The sequence below is a fragment of the Hemitrygon akajei genome, unplaced genomic scaffold (assembly GCF_048418815.1).
Source record: "Hemitrygon akajei unplaced genomic scaffold, sHemAka1.3 Scf000063, whole genome shotgun sequence".
Taxonomy (NCBI): Eukaryota; Metazoa; Chordata; class Chondrichthyes; order Myliobatiformes; family Dasyatidae; genus Hemitrygon; species Hemitrygon akajei.
The window spans coordinates 653,174-676,172 of NW_027331949.1; positions in this window are offsets into that span (position 1 = coordinate 653,174).

Consider the following 22,999-nt stretch of genomic DNA (forward strand, 5'->3'; position numbering starts at 1 on the left):
CTATCCCTATCCTTCTGAGCTACAGGGCCGCCCTCTGTGCCGGATTCTGCCAAATTCTGCTTATTCTGCCGAAAGTTAATTTAATTGCCCCAGCAAATTTTACTCACAGCCATGCCATTGTGACTATGACTGAAGAAATTCTCATGAACACATGTATATAATTTTTACCTTACCCATTCAGGCCAAGGGGATATTTGAGGATAGACATCTACACTTACGTAACTGAGGTGGGCTAAAAAGTCCGTGTTTTCTGCATTTCGATATTCCGATTGTAGGAATACAATGGAAATCTCATACTGCCCCAGCCGTTCCATCCAGACCAGAATAACTTATTTCCCTCTTGTCGCTTCCTACTGCCCAAGCAGTACCACCCGGACCAGAATAATTTATTCCACCTTGTCACTTCCTACTGTTCCAGCAGTCCCAACAAGGCCAAAGTAGCTTATGACACAATTGTCACTTCCTACTGTACCAGCAGTCCCATCCACCCCAGAATAACTTATTTCCCTATTGTCTCTTCCTGCATTCCCAGCGGTCCCATCCTTCCCAGAATAACTTATTTGCCTCTTGTCACTACCTACTGTCCCAGCAGTCCCATTCAGACCAGAATAACTTATTTCGCTCTTGTCACTTCCTACCGTCCTAGCAGTCCCATCCAGACCAGAATAATTTGTTTCCCTCTTTTCACTTCAGTCTTTGCTTTGCCTGTCCTGTTTGTATTCTGGGTCTCGGTTCGTGACGTTCCTGCCATTGGTAAATTTCCTCTGTGTATATTTTTTTCGGTCAATGGATCCCTTCAAACCAGCTCTATTGTGTGGGTCACTCCTCGGTTTTCCAGGCTCTCAGCACAACTCATCATCTTCTCGGGGATCATTCCATTCGAGTTCTTTCGTACATTTCTGAGATATTCTCGTTTTTCTTTTTGGAGAGAGGAGCTTGAAACCTGACATCAGATGCATCGGATATTGCAGATCTATAAATGAAAAAAGTTTCGCCATCAGTTCCTTACTCTTAGCCACTCCGAGTTATCGAGATTTGTGGCACGGAAGGAAGCACTTCAGACTATCGAGTCCCCAGCGACTATCAGACTCCCATTTATACTAACAAAGTTTCAATTTCTGATTCTCTCCACATTTATTGAGTTGCGTGCAAATTCGACCATTCACATGCACAATAAAATCAGTTTGCAGCGGCCAATTGACCAACCAGCACAAATGACTTTCTGATGTGTGATCAAACCGGGGACCCAGGATGTCCCCGTGCGGCCTGAGTTAGAATGCACAAACTCCACACAGACACCGAGGTTAGTATTGAATTTTGTTCGCTGTCAGGCACACGTACAGGCTATCAGCGCTAAAGTTTCCCAATCACTTATAGTGAATTTGTGATTTAGATAGTGTTGAGATGGCTCTTTAACAGTTTTCTCCATCATTCCTGACAATTATCTGTGTTTATAGTGTTACGTACCCGAGGGTATCTTGTAACTGTCACGTGACTGTGATGTAATTGAAGCTATGCTGGACATGAGGTAATGGTCTTGTGATGAGGGAGTGACGTCATTTCCCCCGCCAGTGAGAGGTCACGTGATAGTTTTTTTCCCCCAACAGGTTATAAAAGGAGAACCCCACCCTATGACGTGGGCAGTTCGTGGCTGAATTCACCACCGACTCCATGTTGCTGCGTATTCCGATATTATGACGCAGTTTCGTTTAAAAGTGGAATTTTACTTTCTGTTTTCATTCTCAAAGGTTATTACCGGCAGTTTCGCTATAATACTGCCAGTTTAGTCCGTGGAGCGTGACGATTTTAAAGGGGTTCGGAAAACCCAAAGGATTGGGAAAGTTAATGTCGATGGTGAAACAGATTCGACCTTTGTTTAATCTTCGCATGAGGAATTAATAACGCGTATCCATGTTAACTCCTGCTTTGCCAGAAGAGTAGAGAGTTGGATACAAAGTTTCGTCAAGGAAAGGTCAATACCTTTAAGTCGTTTAATTTCCGTCGATCATAAATCCTCCAGGGAATAACATACTTTGGCTGGGATCAGCAGTAACTCCACGAAAGAGAATTTGAATCATTTTCAAGAAGTCTCTCCTTTAATGGACTGTGTAAGCATTTGGACTTTTGCATTACTACTTCCAAAAACTGTTTTTACATTCTCGCTTTAAGAACTGTTTTCGCATTCTCGATTCAGGAACTGTTCGAGCTGCCGTATCGCAGCTGACTTCCGGTAAAGTTAATCGTTTGTCCACTTTGGGTTTTTTAGCTGTGTTTAATATATGTTTTATCTGTTATAAAAAACCTGTCTCAAATTATATTCATTGCTGCTGATTTGTAACAAATGGGGGCTTCTGCGATCTGAATCCATTTTTGAGTTTAAACGCTTGATTCATTTTTGGTCGGTGTTTTGGAAAAGGGAACTACTCGATTCTTTTGTTTGATTGACATGTGAGTGGTATTCGGCATCAATGAATATTGATGACTTTCTGGCTTCGCCAAACGCAGAGTTATTAGCGAAGGCGAAAAAAAAATGTTGTATTTGAGATACATAGTAGGTTGAAACTTAAAGGTATTTCGAAGTCTACATCAAAGGCTCTAATTTAGAGAAAAGTCGTGTCACACTAGGTAGATTTGGGCGATTTTGATGAATCGGTTTTAGATTCGTTTCCAATAAGTACTCTAGAGAAGCAGTTACAAATTGAACAAATGAAGTTGGAACAAAGTAAAGCAGACTCGGAGTATTGTAGGTTAGAAGCTGAAAATAAAAAGAGGGAATTTGAATTTGCAATGGCGGTATTAAGTTCTGAGAATTAGTCTCCTGGTTCTAGAGAAGCTTTGCTGTTAGTCAGGAAATTAAATTAGTCCCTCCATTTAGTGAAACAGAAGTAAAAAAATATTTTCAACATTTTGAAACTATTGCTCTGATTTCAGAGTGGCCGAAAGAGGAATGTTCAGTGTTGTTGCAGAGTGTAATTAAAGGCAAAGCACAACAGGTGTATACAGCTTTAACTGCTGAGGAAGCACTTGATTATCATATTGTGAAAATGCACATATTGAAGGCGTATCAGTTGGGTCCAGAAGCTTATGGAAACAGATACAGAAATTTGAAAAAATCTGTGGAGAAAACGTATGTGGAATTTGCCTACGATAAAGCTGTGTGTTTCTGAGAGACAGGTTTCCTCTGAAAATGCAAATGGAGACTATAATAAATTGAAAGAGCTGAAGTTAATGGAGGAATTTAAAAGAAGCATTCCGGTTGAAGTAAGGACAGACTTAAATGAGAGGGACACTGCTACATTGCAGGACTCCGCTAAATTAGCTGATGAGTATGCTTTAATTCATAAGAGTAAATTTTCTCAGGGTAGAACTTATAAAAGGAAAAATAACACAGTGAATCAAAGTAAACCAGAAATTAAATCAGAAGTTAATGAGAAAGGTAAAGAGGAATGAAAACCTGTGAAGGAAAAAGACAATTTGGTCCCATTTGTAATTATTGTAAGAAACCTGATCACGTAATAGCTAACTATTTCCGATTGAAAAAGAAAGAGAAGGAAGCAGTCCCAGATGCTTGCGTGCAACATACTGAAACACCTGTAAATCCACAGGGTTTGATAAGCACAAATGAAGTTTTGTTAGAGTCTGACCGTTAAAAGGGGATATTGTAGCGGTGTGCTACACGCAGCGCTGAACTTATGACACTTAGTCGATGAGCTGCATTTGCAAAAGAGATTTATTCGAACTTCGCTGCCTCGCTTTAAAGCCTTCCTGATCCCGCCCTCCCCGGGCGGGAATGCCGTAGGGGGCGCTTATTCAGAGTCCCGTCCCGCGCGCGGGACCCTTGCTGGTGAAGCAGACTTGGCGCCCTTTTGGGGACTGGCCTCAATGCCGGCGCGCGCCGATTTGGGAGCCGGTTCGAGTGCGTTGGGAGGTGGGTCGCCACAATATGATCATTTTATAACTGAAGGGTTTGTATCCTTGAAAGAAGGATCTACTCCGGTACCAATCAAAATCCTTAGGGATACTGGAGCTTCTCAATCACTGATGTTAGACAGTGTGTTAAAGTTTAATGAAGAGTCTGATACTGGTGAGGTAAATTACATACAAGGTGTTGGAAGTGCCCTTATGCCTGTACATCTGCATAAAGTGAATTTAAAGTCAGGGTTAGTTACAGGACTTGTTAAAGTAGGAGTACAGCCTAGCTTACCTGTGAAGGATATTTCTTTACTGTTAGGTAGTGATTTGGCAGGTGGACAAGTTTTTCCTGAAGAGCATTTGACAATAAAGTTAGAGGAACCACAGATGGATTCTAACACAGATTCTTCCTGTGAGATAACGCGAGCTATGGATAAAAAGATTGATGTGGAGAATGAGGTTGTTACTCATGACTGTTCAACTCAGGATTCGAGTTTTGAGGATGTGTCAGAAACTTTCTTACCTTCATTGTTTGAACAAGATTCTTGAAGTAAGTCTGACCATGAAGATTTGTCTCTGTCTAGGAAGGAGATGATAGCAGAGCAGAGTACAGACCCTGAGATTATAAAATTAAAAGAACAAGCTCTACCATCTAGTGAAATTGAGAAGGTGCCAGTAGGATATTATTTTGAAAAAGGAGTGTTGATGAGGAAGTGGAGATCGCCTACAATTCCTGCAAGTGATGAATGGAATATTGTTTAATAAGTAGTTGTTACTAATGTTTATCGAAATGAGATTTTGACTTTAGCTCATAGTGTGCCCTTTGGTGGACATCAAGGGGTAAGGAAATCTGTGGACAAGATTTTAAAACATTTTTACTGGTCTGGTTTAAGAAAAGATGTGGTGATGTTTTGTAGAATGTGCCATACTTGTCAAATTGTGGGTAAACCAAATCAGGTTACACCAGTAGCTCCACTACAACCTATTCCAGCATTTGGTGAACGTTTTCTAAAATTATTATAGATTGTGTAGGTCCATTACCAAAAACAAAAACTGGTTATCAGCACTTGTTGACTATCATGTGCACTGCATCTAGGTTTCCAGAGGCAGTACCACTTAGGAATATAACAGCTAAAACTGTGACAAAGGCTCTTATGAAATTCTTTACTTATTTTGTGTTGCCTAAGCAAATACAATCTGATCAAGGCAGTAATTTTATGTCTGGATTGTTTCAACAGATAGTTTATAAATTGGGAGCTAAGCAAATCACTTCGTCTGCATACCATCCGGAAACGCAAGGTGCCTTGGAGAGGTTTCATTCTACCTTCAAGAATATGATTAGGACGCATTGTGTGGAAAATGAAAGTGTTTGGGATGAGGGTATACACTTGCTTCTATTTGCGGTAAGGGAATCGGTACAAGAATCCTTAGGTTTCAGTCCATTTGAACTTATATTTGGGCATAAAGTTAGAGGACCTTTAGCCTTATTGAAAGAACAATGGATTAATAAGGACAGATTACATAAAGCTTGTAGCTTAGCTCGGGAAAATTTAAAATTTGCTCAGGAGAAAATGAAAACTTGGTATGATAAAGAAGCTAGGATGAGGACGTTTAAACTTGGAGATAAGGTGCTGGTTCTTTAGCCAGTGCAAACGAATCCTTTACAAACTAGATTTCATGGTCCTTATGAAATTGTGTCTGTAGTCAATGATGTGGATTACGTGATAAAAACTCCAGATCGTAGAAGGCCAACACAGCTTTGCCATATATATATATATGATAAAGCCATATTATGAGAAACAGTCTGCTACTATGACTGTTGTGGTCAATGATAATGAGTCTGATCTCACTAGAGACATAATGGCTGATTCATCTGAAACTCATTCTAAACCCAACATTGTTTCTGTCAGGTTACCAAACTGAACCATCCTGGGAAATATTGATGAGAAAATGAGCACATTTACAGCCAGAGCAGGAACAGCAATTATTGCGATTGATCTCTTGCGCTGCTATCGACACTGCCAGTTTATTGGCCTTTCCAAATAAACGTGACTTCTCGCCCAATTCCCTCATTACCCTGTTATTTTGACACACAAAATGCTGGTGGAACGCAGCAGGCCAGGCAGCATCTATAGGGAGAAGCTCTGTCGAAGCACTGTTGCTTGAATTTCCAGCATCAGCACATTTCCTCGTGTTTCCTGTTATTTTGATCCTGAGTTCCCTGCATATTCCTTGTTACCAGTGCAAAGCGTGGACCGTATCAAGGTTCTCACATAACAAGCTGTGTTTCACTTTCAGTCGATGTAGATGCACAAAACCCTGCCAACCTTGTAGATTCAAGGAATATTCCTAATTGTCAACATGATTTCTTCTTTATAGACATTTCTCTGACATAATTCTCTTTCCTCCCACAACAGGAAGCAATGCTTGGTAATGCCCTGTAGTTTTCACATTGAAATAAATTGCCTACGTTTCCAGCTTTGAAATCCCCATTCGCTTGTCTACCAGCGTTTGATACTGGAAGTTAGGTGGACCTTTTCTGCAGATTCACCCGTTTCTAACGTGATTGTTGCCCACAGAACATAGAACATTAGAGAACAGACACGTCCTTCCATTCTGGATATTGTGCCGACGGATTAACCTATTCTATGGTCAATATAATCCTGCCTTCCATCATCCATGTACTGTTACAAACTGTAACGTTTTAGAAACAAATCAGCAGCTTTCGATGTATTTTATGGATTTTGACCAGCTGACATTGGAAATCACCATAGAAGTTTCCTATTACACACCATTTAAAACGCTCACCCGTTTTGTGATTTTAATGCAGAATTAAACTCAAATCTGCTGATGCCAAGATTAAGGAAAGCATTTATGTTGTCTTACAAATCAAACAGGTTATCAATGACAGGCAATTCGAACAACTGAAAGTTAGACTGGAGAAAATCGCGTGGAAAGCTTTCAAGGTTGTTGCTGAAAAGTTTCTTGTTAACTACAGAAAACAAAACTGTGAAGCTGGTAGATTTCATGCTATAGAGATACAAATCCAGAAAGTGCTAAATGTCAGTGACATTTATTTTCTGCGTTCCCATGTAGACAACTTCCCTGAAAATTTTGCGCTGTCAGTGACGAGCATCTTGAAAGGTTTCACAGTGGACTGCGGTCATGGATAAAAGTTATCAGGGAAACGCCGGCAGATTACCGTGGAATACTTAAGCGAGATGCCGCAGACACTGAGTACAAAAGAAATTCGACAATAAAACATGTTCAGCTTATTTGAAATATACGCATTTAAACGTCCTTGGTTCAATAACAGTCAATGTCTTATTTTTGAATTATATTTGTGTTCAGTTCAGAGTGGCCGATCATAACCCCAAAAAATCTCATATGGATGAAATGCCTTAACACGTGAACTGGCCGCGCTGAACGGAAACATTTCAGAGATTCATTAACAGTGAAGTTCGGAAGAGCCGCCCAGTTGAACGGAGCAACGGCAGCTGTAGTTAGATGGAGATACAGTAAGTGCAAGGTACTACCATATAACCATATAACAATCACAGCACGGAAACAGGCCATTCCGGCCCTCCTAGTCCGTGCCGAACTCTTAATCTCACCTAGTCCCACCTACCTGCACTCAGCCCATAACCCTCCACTCCTTTCCTGTCCATATACCTATCCAATTTTACCTTAAATGACACAACTGAACTGGCCTCTACTACTTCTACAGGAAGCTCATTCCACACAGCTATCACTCTCTGAGTAAAGAAATACCCCCTCGTGTTTCCCTTAAACTTTTGCCCCCTAACTCTCAAATCATGTCCTCTCGTTTGAATCTCCCCTACTCTCAATGGAAACAGCCTATTCACGTCAACTCTATCTATCCCTCTCAACATTTTAAATACCTCGATCAAATCCCCCCTCAACCTTCTACGCTCCAATGAATAGAGACCTAACTTGTTCAACCTTTCTCTGTAACTTAAGTGCTGAAACCCAGGTAACATCCTAGTAAATCGTCTCTGCACTCTCTCTAATTTATTGATATCTTTCCTATAATTCGGTGACCAGAACTGTACACAATATTCCAAATTTGGCCTTACCAATGCCTTGTATAATTTTAACATTACATCCCAACTTCTGTACTCAATGCTCTAAACGTTTGAAGAGGTGAAACTATGACATGACATAAAGAGAAAATGGCATATTTTTTCAGAGAACTGATGGTCAGAGAGTTGATGTTCAGAGGGTACTGACGACGAATTTGGAACGTTAGCTGAAACTGGATACCAAGATCATCAGGGCCGCGAACGAGGCACTTTGTATACTTGATGTCGTATGCAGAGGGTATAACAGGAAGATTTGGGAACCCATGTATAATCTGAACAAAATATAGCCTTGAAATGCATTTATACTTAGTGCACCCTTCAAGCCATACAGTCTGGTTCACATATCGCTATTATGGCACAATTACCGTTCAATTTCTGCTACTGTCTGCAAACAGTCTGTACGTTCTCTCTGTGCCGCGTGGGCTTCCTCCACATGCTATGATTTCCTCCCACATCTCAAAGGCTAGTTGGTTAATTGGACACAATTGTTTATTTGGGTGGCGCGTGCTATTTAGGACTGAACTGCACGTTAATATGCTGTACTTCTTCAGGTATAAATAAACAAGTCATTTAATTAATTAATGCATAAATAAAAACACTTTAAACACAGAAATAGATCTAGACTGTGGTGCATATTTCTCGTCATGACATTTCAGACTTTGAGACTCCTTTGAGACTGCCAAGCAGGCCTCCCGTTACCGTCTAGACGGGGGGGGGGGGGGTGTCTTTTCAGCTGCAGGTTTCAATTATTCCTTGTCTTATCTAGTACAACTTGTGGCTGGTTTTAAAGGGGTGTCGCGTGCCCTGCGGAGCTTGGACAATGAATTTCGCTGAGGTGGCGCCTGCTACACCTCCTTCAACGGGAAGATATTGGCCTGCTACTCTACGCTCCTGGCCGCTGAAGACCAGATAGCCTCTGAGCCAGCGGGTGAAGTCATTCCACAAGCTTCGCAGAGCTGCAGTCAGAAGTATATTTACATTAAGTCAATCAAATGTCTGTAGAATTTTTGATGAAGTACGTTTAATTTCAAGTGTCCTATTGCTTAAGACCGACGCCGAGGCGTTTCGTGAGAGTACCTAAACAAAACAAACCAATATCACTGGCGAAAATGATTAAGTAAATTGCTGAGCTCATTCACCCGGAACTTAACTGAGGTCAGTGATCAGTTAGAATAATTTCTTTTTCTGGACGTAATTTTGGTTTCCTGAAAGGAAAATCCTGCCTGACTAACCTCCTGCAATTTTTTGAGGAAATAACAAGCAGGGTAGACAAAGCAGATGCAGTAGATGTTGTGTACTTGGATTTTCAGAAGACCATTGACAAGACATGTGGCTGCTTAGCAAGACATGGAACTACAATGATGTTACTGGCACGGTTGGAGCACAGGCAATCGGCATAAACACAGAGACTGGGAATAAAGGGATCCTATTCTGGCTGGCTGCCGGTGAGCAGTGGAGCTCCACAGGGCTCGGTGCACGTTAAGATACGTTTAGATTTGAAGCAGTTCGGTTTTGGGAAGTAAGAGTGAATATATCTCTGAGGAGTCCAGGGATAACCACTGCGCCGTGGGTGAGACAATAACAAAACATGTGTGACGCGCTGTTCACTGCTAATGCATTGGTTTCTCTGTCGCAGTAGTGTATGACTAGCCCTAATGGGGCCTTAGTACAGTAATGAGCGCCATCCAATGAGAGGCGTGTTGTTTCTTTCTTGTGTGTCTGAGAGAAGGTACTCGCGGTCTTTTGTTGGGAAGAGATCAAGAGACAAGACACGAGTGGAGAGAGTTGATAGACCGCAGGAAGGATGGGACGTGCAGTAAGGGTCCAAGGGTCGACGGCGCTCGGTGGAGGTCGATAGGGAACAATTGGATGGAAAATCGTGGGCTATAACATACACTTTTGACTGTTTCATTAACATTTGCCCTTTGTTTTGCTTTCTTTACTAACCCTATTGTCAAATTAAGAATTATAAAGCTGATTAGTTTATTTACATATGGTGTACTGTCTGATATTTTGCGGAACGGATTTATAACCGGGCAACACACCACACAGCATCCACACAAACGAGATCTCTCAAGTATGGCTGGGGCGGAGTCTGTCTGCAGGAATCAAACTACCGCCGGGCAGATTCCGGATTAATCCATAATACAGGAGAGGTTTTCGGCACACTTGAAATGTTGAAATGACAAATCACACTCCCGTACTACTCGTGACCTGCTACTCTTAACTCTACATATCCCTCCTTCCACTGCTGACTATTTTCGCCAGTATGCAATAGGTTGGACGTTGGCGTTACGCCTTAATTAATTGCAATGACTTGCGTGTTCAGTGTATATATTCATCCCTCTGAACCTTTACTGGCACTCAGATTATACTCAGATCGTTTCTCTTTCTCCAGTAAATTTCCTTGCGGTGGCAATTCTACCTCGAAGAAAGTGCAGACTGTCCACCTGCACCAATCGCTAACCTGGTGGCCATGGCATCGGTGGATCTGTAGGTTATTATTACTGACAGCATTTTGCTCCAGATCAATTATCATCATTTTCCATTGAGTCCCGCCGGAACAGGTCCCACCTTCCCTGGAAATCTGCTCAATTATCTTTAAATTTGAAGCCCTCCCTCTTGCACCATGTTTTCGGTCACGTGTTGATCTGCTGTATCTTACTATTTCTAAACACGCCTGCACGTGGAACTGGTAGCAATCCTGAGATTGCTATGCTGGAGGTCCCGTCCTTTAACTTGGCGCCTAACTCCCTAAGCTCACCTTTCAGGACATTCTCACTCTTCCTACCCACGTCATTGGTCCCTACATGGACCACGACATCCGGTTGCTCACTCTCCCTCTTGAAAATTCTGAGAACTCTATCCGAGATATCGCGGACCCAGGCATCAGGGAGGCAACATACCATCCGGGATTCTCGACTCTTCCACAGAACCTCATATCTGTCCCCCTAACTATCGAATCCCCTATCACTACTGCTCTCCTCTTTTCCCTCCTTCCCTTCTGATCTGAGGGTCCAGTCTCGGTGCCAGAGACGCAACCACTACAACTTGTCCCTGGTAGGTCGTCCCCACCAACAGTATCCAAAATGATGTACTCATTATTGGTGGGAACGGTCCTCTGCTCATTCTGTCTATTCCCCTTCCCTCTCCTGACAGTCACCCAGCTACCTGTCTCCTGACTCTTAGGGGTGACTATCTCCCTGTAACTCCTGTTTATTTCTGCCTCTGTCTCCCAAATGATCCGAAATCATCCAACTCCGGCTCCAGTTCCCTAACTCCGTTTGTCAGGAGCTGCAGCTGGATGCACCTTTTGCAGGTGTCGTCATCAGGGACAATTGTGCTCGCCCTGACTTCCCACATACTGCAAACGGAGCACTCGACTTCCCCTAACTGCTGCCTCCATTACCTGCTCTTAAAATAATTAAATTAATTAAACGAACCTACCCGGCCTTACCTCACTGGGAGCAAGCTCGTCCTCAGCCTTTGCTCGCCGAAGCCTCTCGATCCAAAGCCTTCCTACTCTGTCACCCACTACCCTGTCTCTCGCTACTATGTAGCCTGCTCCGTTAATCAGCTCGCTTTTTAACACTCCCTCTGCCTGACGGTCCGACTTTCACGCGTTTGCGCAGTCGTGCCCCGTTCAACTGCCGAAGAAATGAGTAGAAAACTATTTTTAAAAACTTCCCAATCCTCTATCTTCCGACTAGTTTTTGCTTTGTTGATTGTCCTCTGTTCTGTTTTTACATTGGCTTTGACTTCCTTTGTCAACCATGGCTGGGCTACTTTGACATCTCAGTGTTTCTTCACATTTGGAATATACATGCCCCGAGCCTTCCTCGTTTATTTCCAAGAAACCCATTCTATTGCTGCTCTGTTGACCTCCCTGCTAGCATCTCCTTCCAATCTAATTTGGCCAATTCATCTCTCGTACCAATCAAATTTCCCTTCCTCCGCTGAAATACTGTTACTTCAGACTTCACTTTCTTTCTATCAAATTTCAAGTTGAACTCAATCATATAGTGATCGCAGGTTCCAAAGGGTTCTCTCACTTTAAGCTCCTTAATCGCTTCCGGTTCATTACATGACAGCCAATCCAGTATAGCTGATTCCCTAGTAGGCCCAACGACAAACTGCTCAGAAAAGCCATCTTTTATGGATTCAACAAACTCACTGTCTTGTGATATATTACCAACCTCATGTTTCCAATGTTAAAATCTCCCATGACCGTCATAACATTGCCCTTTTGACAAGCCTTTTCTATTTCCTGCTGTAATCTGGGATCCACATCCCAGGCACTGTTGAGAGACACTTGCAGATTTCGGCAGGTACATCATTGAAGGAATTACGTGAATCTGAAAAGATATATCCTTGTACATTGTCGTAGGTGCAGCACTTTGAAAATCTGACGTTTTGAGCACGATTGTTATATTTATGCACGTTATCTGCAGAACGTAAATGTGTTTGAGTTAAGTTTGTTTTTGTTATCAACCTCTAAAAGATTTTTCTTTAACTTTGAGGAGAACATCAGGTTTTGGCTGCGGTTCTCCGGCGCACTGGGACAATGTTGGCACTTTTTTCTCACGGAGCCCATAAAACAGTATTATCTTTTATCGGACTTTGAGTTGGGTAATTTCACTCTGATTGTGTTATATAAAGTGCAGCATAATTTTACCGATCTTCATCCATAAGACACCAGGGTCATAAGATATAGGAGTAGAAGGAGGCTACTCGGCCCATCGAGTCTGCTCCACTATTTAATCAAGGCTGATCCAATTCTTCCAGTCATCCCCAGTCTCCTGCCTTCAACCCATACCCATTGATGTCCTGACTAATCGAGAACATATCTATCTTCTCCTTAAATGCACCAGTGACTTGGACTTCACAGCTGCTCGTGGCAGCAAATTCCATAGATTTACCATCCTCTGACTAAAGTAATTTCTCCGCATCTCTGTTTTAAATCGACGTCCTTCAATCCTGAAGTAGTGCTCTCTTGTCACGCACTCTCCTCCATGGGAAATGAGTTTGCCATATCCAATCTGTTCTGGCCTATTAACATTCGGAACGTTTCTATGAGATTCGCCCTGATTCTTCTGACCTCCAGGGAATGCAGCCCAAAAGCTGCCAGACGTTCCTCTTACGGTAACCATTTCATTCCTGGACTCATTCTCGTGAATCTTTTCTGAAGTCTCTCCAATGTCAGTACATTCTTTCTAAAATATGGAGCCCAAAACTGCACACAATAGTACAAGTGGTCTCACGAGTGCCTTATAGACCCTCAACATCACATCCCTGCTCTTATATTCCATACCTCCGGAAATGAGTCGCCTTCTTCACCACCGACTCAACCTAGAGGTTAACCTTCAGGATATCCCGCACAAGGACTCCGAAGTCCCTTTGCATTTCGCACTTTGAATTCTCTCCCCATCTAAATAATAAGTCTGCTTGTTGATTTCTTCCACCAAAGTGCATGACCATACACTTTCCAACATTGTATTTCATTTGCAACTTCTTTGCCCATTCCTTTAAACTGTGCAAGTCTCGCTGCAGGCTTTCTGTTTTCTAAACACTGCACGTTCCTCCACCTATCAGCAAATTTAGCCACAAATCCATTAATACCATAGTCCTAATCATTGACATACATCGTAAAAAGCAGCGGTCACAACACCGACCCCTGTGGAACTCCACTTGTATCAGGCAGCCAGCCAGAATAGGATCCCTTTATTCCCACTCTCTTTTTCTGCCGATCAGCCAATGCATCACGTATGCTAGTAACTCCCCTGTAATTCAATGTGATCTTATCTTGCTAAGCACCCTCATGTTCGGCACCTTGTCAAAGACCTTCGGAAAATCCAAGCACACCACATCTACTGCATCTTATTTGTTTACCCTGCTTGTAATTTCCTCAAAAATTTTGCAGTAGGTTAGTCAGGCAGGATTTTTCTTTCAGGAAATCATGCTCGGTTTGGACTATCTTGTCCTGTGCCTCCAGCTATTCCATAATCTCATTCCTAACAACCGGCTCTATCAGCATCCGAACCACTGATGTGAGTGTAACAGTTCTATAGCTTGCTTTCTGTTGCCCACCACCCTTCTTAAATAGCGGAATAACATTTTCAGTTTTCCAGTCATCCGCAAGAATGCCAGAATCTATCGATCCTTAAAAGAGCATTGTTAAAACCTCTACAATCTGTCCAGCTACTTCCTTCAGAACCAGAGGGTGTGTTCCATCAGTCCCGGGAAATTTATCCATACTCATACCATTCGGATTCCTGAGCACATTCTCAGTCGTAATTTTCACGGCACATACTTAAATTCCCTGACACTCTTGTATGTCCGGTATACTGCAGATATCGTCTGCTGTGAAGACTGATGCAAAATATGCCGTCATCTGTGCGTCATTTTCTGTTGGTCTTATATCTACTCTCAACTTCTTTTACCTTTTCAACACTTAAAAAATAGTTTACTACCTTCTTTGACATTAGTCGACAGCTTCATTTCATAATTCATCTTTTCCTACCTAATGTCCTTTTTAATTTCGTTCTGCAAGTTTTTCAGAGCTTCCCAATCCTCCATCTTCTCACTACCTTTGGCTTCCTTGTATGCCCTCTCTTTTGCTTTTACTTTGGCTCTGATTTCACTTGTCAGCCACGGTAGAGTCCTTCTTCCATCCTATTTTCTTTTGTCTTATTTGGAATATATCTGTCTTGCACTTCCCTCATTTTTCGCAGAAGCGCCAGCCATTGCTACACTGCTGCCCGTCCTGCAACTGTCCCTTTCCTGTCGACCTTGGCCAGTTCCCCTCTCATGCCATTGTAATTTCCTTTATTCTACTGAAGTACCGACACGTTGGAATTTATTTTCTCCTTCTCAAATTTCAAAGTGAACTCGATCATATTGTGATCACTGAGGGTTCCTTAACCTTAAGCTCTCTTACTGCCTCCGGATCATTGCACAACACCCGGTCCAGCAGAGCTGATCCACTAGTTGGCTTGAGAACAAGCTGTTTTAAAAAGCCATCTGCAAATTCTCACACTTGCGGTCCAGAACTGGCCTGGTTTTCCAAATCCACTTTCATGTTAAAATCCCCAACTATTATCATGACATTGTCCTTCTGACAGGCTTTTGCTTTCTCCTGCTGTAATTTGTAATCCGCATCCTGGATGCTGTTTGGAGGCCTGTATACAACTGCCATTAGGGTCCTTTTACCCTTGCTAATTCGTAACTCAACTCATAGAGAGTCAAAACCTTCCGATGCTATGCCATCCCTTTCTAATGATTTGATATTATTTCTTATACATAAGGCCACGTCACCTCCTCTGCCTGCTAACCTATCTTTCTGATACACCGTATATCGTTCCACATTCAACTCCCAATGACAGTCATTCTTTAGTCAAGTTTCAGAGATGGCCACAACGTCATACTTGCCCATCTGTAGCTGAATTTCAAGACCGTCATTTTAATTCCTTATGCTGCGTGCATTCAAATACTGTACAACACTCCCAGTCCAGTATTTGTTGCTTTCTGTTTTAACTGAACCACGCCTGTATTGCCCTGAAACTCACCCCACTGGCTGTGACTAAGCTTCATCTTCCGCCTGTACTTTCTATTATCTCTGTTGCACGCTATCTTTGAATCATTTCTCTTTTCCCCTTCCTCAGCCCTATCACTCCGGTTCCCATCCCACTGCCATATTAGTTTAAACCCTCCCTAACTTAACATGAAGGGGGGTGGGAACTGAAGTGATAGGGCTGAGGGAGGTGAAAACAGAAATAAATCAAAGATATTTTCTGATGACGCTTTAAATCTCCTTGGGACACCTTCCGTTGAATCTTTGAAAAGGTCAATCCAGATTGAGAGATTCTCCAGGATTATATTGGAGTTGAGGTTAAAGTGGCTCCATCCTCTTGATCAGTGTGACAATTCAGCAATACTCTGAAGTTTCCAAACTCACCGTCACCTAAATAGCCCTGTTCTGTTAGTCCGACATCCGGCCCTTTCCGAGGACGTCACCAGTCCGCATCGCTGTCCTTACTGCACAGAGCGCAGTGAGACACCGACCTCTCCTCTAGTTCACAGACATCTCTGTTCTTAAACCCCTAACGACCCATAACTCCCCTCGTTAGGCTGACGACCATCTACATGAACCTCCCAAAACTTATTAAAAAACACAAAAAGTTCCAGAAAAAAAACCCAAAGCAAATAACTTCACTCCCATGCCATGTGGCCAGCTTTGCAAAAATGGAAAGAAATAAAAAGAAGCGCTAGGCTGAGTAATGAGATGGAAGGGAAGTTCTGATGCATAAATCAATACTCCCATTGCTGAAGGGATTCTGTTTCTAATTCCCATTGAGCAATGTGGTGACGTCATTATTTTCCAAATATGCCTGCGAGGTGAACATAATTATCTCTAAATAAGATTCAACTAGGTTGTGTTCTATTTTCTTCTCGACGTGGCATTTGTGAATGTGTTGCAATATTAATGTCCCCGTGGAGATCAAAAGAGTACAAAAGCTCTGCGATTGTGTCAGACATGCAATAACAGTTCAAGAAACTGAAGAGTTTGCATAAGGCGTAAAGTAGCGAATTTCTGAACGGATGTAAAATGCTGCACACTTATTTCGAAGTGGAGAGAGTTTTATACGAATTCATTGCCATCATTGGAATTCCTGGTAAGCTATGTCTGCAATTTAACAAGTGATAATTCAGTTGTGCTATGAGAGAATCTCTGTCGCTTTGATCATGAATCAGTATGGCTCGGTGAAGGTCTTGATCAACGGGACGCCTTCAGAAAGTAAATAATCTTCAGCAAATTGACATTTACATTCCGTTCAGTGAAAATAATTACACTGTATCTCCCGGGAACTTGGGAAACATCGTCATGGTGGTGGAAAGTTCCGACAATTTACTCGGTTGAAATATACCAACACGGAGGCTTACAGCATATATTTGGTTTTAATTAATACATTGTCCTGAATACTTTGTTTACGTTTCACACTAATAACCTTCACGTGGATTATTTTCCGAAATTTCCTCTCTGTCAACAACGGAGAGGAGGCCATGATTACCGGCTCTGTTGTTCCAGGCACTTCTAGTTGGATTCTACAGCCAGGCAGATTCTCTGATGAATCTCTCTCGAGATCACTTCAGTTCCTATACTTCCAGACATGGCTGACCCGGGTTAATCCATAATACCGATAACAGGACATAGTTGAAATGTTCAGAAGGTGAATTATTCTCTAGTGTTGCTCGTTCCGTCCTACTGTTTATTGGACGTTGTCGTTACTTGCAATTTATTTATAACATTTGCATGTTTGGTGTATTCATTCATCCCCCTGGCTTGCACTAGCATTGAGGTTGCAGCTGCAGTGTGTGTCTAATATTTGTCCGTTTCACTTTCTCCAGTGAATTTATTGGCGATGGTAATCCTCTCTCAAGGGAAGTGCGGCCTCTCCACCTGCACCACGCGCTACCTTGTGGCCATGGCAGCGGCTGATCTGTTGGTACTTATTACACAACTCGTTTTGTTTCGTATCATTACTCACTATTTTCCATTGTGTTTTCTGAATATTACAACTGTGTGCCGTGTGATCAACGTGCTCACTCGTGCATCCATAGAATGTTCGGTTTGGTTCACCGTCACTTTCACTTTCGATCGATATGTTGCCATATGTTGTCAAAATTTCCGGGCAAGTTACTGTACCGGGAAAACTGCCGCGACGGTTCTAACCACGACCGGTATTCTTCTCTGTCTGAAAGATGTAGCCCTCTATTTTGCATATGAACCTGGAAAACTTATTGACGGTGTAGAGTGGTTCTGCTACACTAAAAATAGTTTCTATACAGATCCATTGTGGGTGGGATTTGATTGGTTCGATTCCATTTTAACTCCACTACTTCCGTTTGTGGTAATTTTGCTGCTAAACGCTCTGACAGTCAAACACATTTTAGGAGCAAGTCGTGTTCGAAAGCGACTGAGGGGTGAAAGAAATGCGGAGAATCGCAGTGATCCTGAGATGGAGAGCAGGAGAAGGTCTGTGATTTTACTTTTCATCATCTCCGGTAGCTTTATCCTCCTCTGGCTGACGTACGTTTCAGACTTCTTCTATTACAACTTTAGTGGATACATTCGTAATTTTTCGGAATACATATTTCAGCAAGTCGGGTATTTACTGCAGAATTTCAGTTGTTGCACGAATGCATTTATTTACGGTGTGACGCAATCCAAGTTTCGGGAGCAGCTCAAGAATGCTGTGAAGTATCCTGCCACATCAATAATTAAAACTTTTAAATCTGCAATTCTGCGAGCGCGGTGTTGCTTGTTATTCTCCCGTTCTTGAACATCGGCATCTTCCTCGCCTTCTAAGCTTCCCAACACTATATCTGCTTGCTGTCTTTATCGACGGAATGTATATTGCATTATTTTACCTTTCCTGGTGGAATCTTTATTGCTGTCCAATTCAGTGATGTAGGGACACTGCAAAAAATCGATTACTATATATAATGACATCGACACTCCAGGCATTGTTTCCCTAAATTACATTAATCCACGCAAGCTTTGAACAGTGCCGACAGTTGCTGGAGACTGTTTCTACATCTTCCTTCCAGTGGAAATCCGATTCCTATCACGCTCAGGCTCAGCAACACTGTGAAATTGAGACTGGTGTTTTAACGACTCTATGTCAGTATCTTCTGCATCCACACAAGCAACGCATAGGTCCGATATCAACTTCCCCCAACACGGTCGATGCAGAAACAGAGTTCCGATGTTTGCTTCAGTCATCCTATGTTTATTGTAAATTTATTTGCTTTTGTATCCTCATTATCCTCTCACTGTATCCCTCTTCCTGCATCCACAATGTCATAGTCATAGAACCTGTAATTCACGGAAACAGTGGAAGTTTAGAGTTTAAGTTTGCAATGCTGAGGGCATGGAATCATGCAATCACCATCTCAAGGTTGAATATAAAATACCTGGCGCAATTGATGCGGTAGTAATTTTCATGGATCTGCCCTCACATTGCCCGTAATTCTGCGATCTTGTACGTTGAACGTTCATGGATACGCTCAGCCTTCCTCAATAGTTAATCCAAAAGAAATTGGTACTGGTGACTATTTATGCACATAACTTAGTTTTGATTACATTTAAAACGCTACAGAGTTTTTGGTATATAGATTATTGTTAACTTGCGTTTATGCTTTCATATCACGACCTGCAGTGGTGATATGTGCGGGCCCCTATGAGACTGGTTATCAATTAACCAAAGATCCCGGATAACAGTCACGGCATTCAGCTGCAATAGACTGCTATTCACATATCCCGACACCGGTGATAGAGCACCACTAACATAAGACCATAACATCATAAGACATAGTAGCACAATAAGGCCACTCAGCCTAAAAGCTCTGCTCTTCCATTCCGTCATGGATCATCTCGGTTCCCACTCAAACCATACACCTGCCTTCTCGTCATATCCATTGATGCCATCACTGATGAAGAAACGATCATTTTCACCTTAAATATACCCACGGACTTTGCCTCCAATCCAGTCTGTAGCAGAGCATTCCATCGATTCACTGCAAACTGGCGAAAAACAAAATACCCTTTACCTCTGTTCTAAAAGTTTACCCCTCACTTTTGGCTGTGCCCTCTAGTTCTGGATACCCCCCCCCCCACCGTAAGAAACATTCTCGACACATCCACCTGATCCAGTCATTTTCACATTCGGTAGGTTATAATGAGTTGCTCCCGCGCCCCCCGCCTCATGAATTCTTCAAAATTCCACTGAGTACAGGCACAAAAGTGCCAAACGCTCCTCATATGTGAACTATTTCATTTCCGGAATCATATTCGTGAACCTTCTGTGCACTCTCCAATGACAGCACATCCTTTCTGAGATATGTGTCCCAAAGCTTTTGACAACACCCCATGTGCGGACTGTCTGGTGTCTTATAACGGGTCAGCATTACATCCTTCCTTTAATATTCCATTCCCCTTGAAATAAATGCCGGCATTGAATTTGCCTCCGTTACTCAACCTGTAATTAACTCTCTGGGTGTCTTGTCCGAAGACTCCCAAGTCCCTCTGCACCTCTGATCTCTGAACCTTCTCCCCATTTAGATACTAGTCCGCATGATTATTCCTTTCAGCAGAATGAATTATCATCAATTTCCATCTGCCACTTTTTTGCCCATTCTTGCAATTCGTCTCACTCTCGCTGCATTCACGCCGCTTTCTCTGCACTACTTACCCCTCCAACTATCTCGTATCGTGTGAAAACTTTGCTTCAAAGGCATCCATTCCATTATCAAAATTAGTAACAAACAACGGTGAAAAGTAGCAATCTTGATACTGACCTCTGAGGAACATTGCTTGTCACTGGCAGCCAACCAGAAAACGCCGCTTTTATTCGCACTCGCTGCTTCCTGCCTGTCAGCCATGCCCCTATCCATGACAGTATCTATCCTGTTACCCATAGGATTTTATCGTGTTAACCCTTACATACAGTTCATATTCTATACCTTCACAGTATGGTCCGGGTCAATTTTGACCTGGGCCAAGAATCCCCTCAGAACAAGTGCCTATACCACATTTTGAACCTCAGATCTATTTAGAATGCATCAATAGCCTATCTGACATAAACAAATGGTGATTAATCCTTAACTAATGTTGCGGGGATGTAAAATCCATTTCAATAAATACTAGTCAAATTTGACCCGGAACAGTCTCAATGTAGAAACATTTGTAGCAGATGTTCAAAAGTATAACATTTTAAATATTTTTGCGCATTTTGGGTCAGTTTAGGAAAGGTAATCAAATTTCGGCTAAAACGCCGTTTTGGTTGTTTGTACTGCTGTTAGATGTCAAAAAGGGTCAAACTTGACCCGAACCGTATGAAAGGGTTAAGCAGCCCTATGTGTGGCGCATTATCAATTGCCGTCTGATAATCTAAGTAAATTACATCCACTGCCTCTCCTTTGTCTATCCTGCTTGTTATTTCTTCGAAGAACTCTAACATATTTGTCAGGAAAGATTTCCTTTCACATAAATTATGTTGACTTTGACTTATTTTATCAATAGTCTCCAAGTATTCCGAAGCCTCACCTTAATTATAGACTCCGACATGTTCCCAACACTGAGGTCAGGGTAACTGGCCTATAATTTCCTTCGTTTTACCCTCCACCCTTCTTAAGGAGTGGGGTGACTTTTGCTATCTTCCACTCCTCCGGTCTCTTGCCAGAATCGTGTGAGTCTTGAAACATCATGACCAATGCATTCTTTATCTCGTCAGTGATCTTTTTCAGGACTGTGAGATGTAGTCCATCTGGTGCGGGTGACATACCCACTTTAACACCTTTCAGTTTTCCTGTCAGCTTTTTTTCCTCCTTTGTAATAGCAACGACAATCACCCCTGCTCTCTAACACTCAATCTGATGCACAGTGAAACCTGATGCAAATTACACATTGAGTTGACCTGCCATTTCTTTGTTCCCCATTGCTACCGCAGCAGCATCATGTTCCAGTAGTCCAATATTAACTCTCACCACCCTTTAACACTTCTACACTTTATATAACTGATAAAGAATAGCTTGTAGTAGCATGCTTTATTTTATTAGTTTGCCTTCATATTTCATTTTCTTCCCTTCTTATAGTTTCTGTTGTTGTCTTTTGTTGGATTTTATAAGCTTCTCAAACGTCCAACTTCCCACTAATTTATGCTACCTGATATGCCATTTCCTTGGCTATTATGCAGTCCTTAATTCCCCTTGACAGCTACGGTTGCCGACCCATGCCATCTGAGAACTCTTTCGTCTGTGGTACATATCTATCCTACGCTCTGTGACACATTGTCAGACAGTTCAGCCATATCTGCTCTGCCGTCATCACCTTCAGGATCCTCAACCAATCCACCTGGGCAAGCTCCTCTCACGTGCATCTATAATCCGCTTTAATCCATTGCGGTGCTAATACTTCTGACGTCCGCACCTCCATCCTGCCTCTCAAATTGAAGTATGAATTCAAGCATGTTATGATCATTGTATCCAAAGTGTTCTTTACATTACGCTCCCTAAGAAGATTTGGGTGATTACACAACACCCAACCTAAGATAGCCTTTTCCTGAGCAGGCGCAACCACACGCTGCTCTAAAAATCCATCTCGTCGGCATTCAACAGATTCCCTCTCTTGCGATCCGACACCACCCTGACTTCCCCAATTTCCATTAAAATTGCATCATTACCCTCAGTGCCTGTCTTTTCCAGCTCCTTTTGTAATCTCAACCCCACATACTGGCTTCTGTTTGGAGATCTATATATGATTCCCAGAATGGTCTTATCTCCGGCAAATGAAGGCAAATTCGTACCATGCTTGATCAGCAAACAAACCACATCTGATTCTTGTTATCGTGCATGTAGAATCTGCGTAGGAAATAAGAGAATATCCACATTAACAATTTATCCATAATAGCAAAACTTTTTGCAATAAAGTCTGCATTCTATATCATTGCATTGTCTGTTTGGTTTTATTAGTTTTTGCCCTGACCTTTTCAAGTATGTTATCGCTTCATTTAACCAATAGCGATTTGTTTTTCCTATCGCCTTTTAGACCGCTTGTTGATATCGATTACTTCGATATTCATTCGGCATCATCTGCCTTGATAGAGGCACGACTGCGCAAGCACGTGGATGTCAGCCAGGTAGAAGCGCCGGAAGAGTTTAAAAGCGAGAAAGCTTTACACAGCGGGTGTCAGAGGAGCGGGTGACGGGACAGAGGTAGACAGAGTAGCCCGGCTTTGACTCAATGGGGGTTCAGGCGATAACGGGTCGAGGTGAGGTAGATTGCCTGTGTAAAATAGAGAGGGGAAGTGTCTGTGTGAGCCCGTTGGTCCGAGCTGGGTGTCAGATGTGGGAGGGCTCCTGAGGGAGCGCGTCAGGGAACTGGAGATGCAGCTCGATGACCTTCGCCTGTTCAGGCAGAGTGAGGA